We start from the raw sequence: 2,534 nt of genomic DNA, 5'->3' as shown, positions 1-2,534 counted from the left end.
CTTTCTTTCCTTCTTTCTTTCTCTCTTTCCTTTTTCTTCCAGACGGAGTCTCGCTGTCACCCAGCCTGGAGTGCAGTGGCAAGATCTGGGCTCACTGCAAGCTCCGCCTCCCGGGTTCACGCCATTCTCGTGCCTCAGCCTCCCAAGCAGCTGGGACTACAGGCGCCCGCCACCACGCCCGGCTCATATTTTGTAGTTTTAGTGGAGACGGGGTTTCACCGTGTTAGCCAGGCTGGTCTGGATCTCCTGACCTCGTGATCCACCCGCCTCGGCCTCCCAAAGTGCTGGGATTACAGGCCTGATCCACCGCGCCCGGCCTGCTGTAGGCTTTTGTGGCTTCCCCTCTCCCTCCCTTGCCCCTACTATCGCCATGCTTCCCAACCTCCCCGGACTCTGCTCCCCGCTTGTCGCCCGCCTACACCCCCGCCGCAGCCGGGGACCTCCTCCTGGGGGTCCGCCACCAAAGCACCACCGGGCAGCAGCATCCCACCGCTTCCGCCTCGCCGCCGCCCGGCCAGGAGCCCGGCTCCAGCCCTGGAGGGCAGGGGGCCGGACCCCAAAGGCGCAGGCGCGGGTTCCCTGCCGTTCCCGGTGCCTTCCCGCTCCCGGAAGGCACAGGCGATTCAATCCATTCATCGGGCGGGCGCCGCCGCAACCTTCCAAACCGGGGGAAGGGGCGGGCAGGGCCAGCGGGTGCCACAGACGCCAGCCAAGACCTCCGCTCCAGAACGCAGGGGCTGCTTTAGCCGGGGGAAGGACATTGCTTCGCCGGCAACCAGGAAAACAGTCCCTGTGCACCCGGATTCCCATTGCCACCAACTTCGTGTAAACTCCAGTCCCGAGGACACGCCAGAGACCCAGGCCTCGGGCCCCGTGGGCACGCCCGGTGCCACGGCTCCCGCCAAAACGGCGGGCGCACTCTGCAAATCAAGGGGCCCACCGCACCGCACCAAGAGCACGGGGAGCTGCCAACACAGGAAGGAGCCTACGAAACCCACCCCCAAGGCAAGCAATTAATCCAAGACAAAACCCGTCTCAGCGCTCCGTTGCTCCTCTCGCATGGACGGCGTGGCCACCCTGTTCTGGCCCAGCCCAAGCCCCCTCCACCCTATCCCGGCCTGCTCAACAGGGCCCTGCCTACCGGAGCAGGGCGCTCCCTCTCCAAGGCTCTATCGCTCTCGCTCTCTAGCTCCCTGCCCCTCTCTCTTCTGGGTTTGCCCCTGCACCTCGCGCTACTTCTGTCGCCTTTCCTCTGTCTCTGTCTCTCTCTCTCTCTCTCTCTCTGTCTTTCTCTCTCTCTGTGTCCCTCTCTCTATCTCTGCCTCTCTGTCTCTTTCCCTCTCCACCTCCCCTGTCTCTCTCGATCGCTGTCTCTCTCCCTCCCTCGGTTTCAATCTCTCCATCTATCTCTTCCTTGCTCTCCTTCAAGCCGTTTGTGTGTGCACGTGTGTGTGTGTGTGTGTGTGTGTGTCTGTGTGTGAGCGCGCGCGCGTGTGTGGGTTCCCGCGCGCGAGCGCCCGGGTGTGTCTGTGTGTGGGGCTGTGGATTTACTGCTGCTGGTGGTGGGGTGTTTCTGAGTTTCTCTCAGCCCCTCTCGCCGGGGATCAGGCTGCCGGCTCTAGTGCCAGCCCGGGGCAAAGCAGGGCCATCCCCCAACACCCCAGCCCCCACGCCCTCTTGCCCACCGGCCGGGTCTTGGTCGGGACAAGCGACCGTGGTGGGGGCGTTGTGAGCAAAAGGCCAGGCGCGGCTGGGCCTGCTGTTCGCCCTTGGCCAGCCCTGACGCCTCTGGGTGGGTGGGCCAAGAGGGGGCCTCGCAGGAGCTCCCCAGCGGCCAGGGATGCAAAAGAATACCTCCACGGCGGGGCGGAGGACCCGACGGGGTCCCAGGATCGTGGGCCCTGGGCCCTGACGCCTCGGAGCACTCCCTGTTCCGAGCGGGCCCGACGTGGTGGAAGCTCGGGAGCTCGGGAGCCGGGGGAAGGCCGCGGGCGAGCGGCTCGGGGGTCCCGATCCGAGCCCGGCGACCCCGGGCTGGCGGTGAGGGCTGGAAGCCGGCGGGCATGGCTGCGCCGGGCTCTTGGGGCAGCCAGGCGCCTCTGCCGGCCTCTACGGCCATACCACCCTGAACGCGCCCGATCTCATCTGATCTCGGAAGCTAAGCAAGGTCGGGTCTGGTTAGTACTTGGATGGAAGACCGCCTGGGAATACCGGGTACTGTAGGCTTTTTGGCGTGCTTTCTTCTCTTTCTTCCTTTTCTACCTTCCTTTCTTCCCTTCTCTCACTCACTCTTCTTTCTTTCTTTCCTTCTTTCTTTCTTTCTTTCGTTTCTTTCTTTCTTTCCTTCTTTCTACCTCTCCCTCTTTCTATCTCGCTCTTTCTCTCTTTTTCTTTCCTTCTTACTTTCATTCTTTTCTTTTTCTTCCCTTGCTATCTTTCCTTTCGTTCTTTGTCTCTCTCTTTCTTTCTTTCGTTCTTCTGTCTTTCCTTCTTTCTTTCTTTCTACCTCTCTATCTTTCTTTCTCTCCCTCCTA

At 62.2% G+C, this 2,534-nt stretch overlaps 1 non-coding gene across 1 annotated transcript; it reads left to right on the top strand.

Annotated features, from left to right (window-relative positions):
• The first annotated feature begins 2,107 nt into the window (after positions 1-2,107).
• LOC112615016 lies at positions 2,108-2,226 on the top strand. The gene has a single exon (XR_003117250.1). It is a non-coding gene; the product is annotated as a 5S ribosomal RNA (ribosomal RNA).
• The last annotated feature ends 308 nt before the right edge of the window (positions 2,227-2,534 follow it).

Source organism: Theropithecus gelada, chromosome 1 (genome assembly GCF_003255815.1).
Source record: "Theropithecus gelada isolate Dixy chromosome 1, Tgel_1.0, whole genome shotgun sequence".
NCBI classification, from domain to species: domain Eukaryota; kingdom Metazoa; phylum Chordata; class Mammalia; order Primates; family Cercopithecidae; genus Theropithecus; species Theropithecus gelada.
This window is presented reverse-complemented; position numbering and strand designations above follow the sequence as displayed.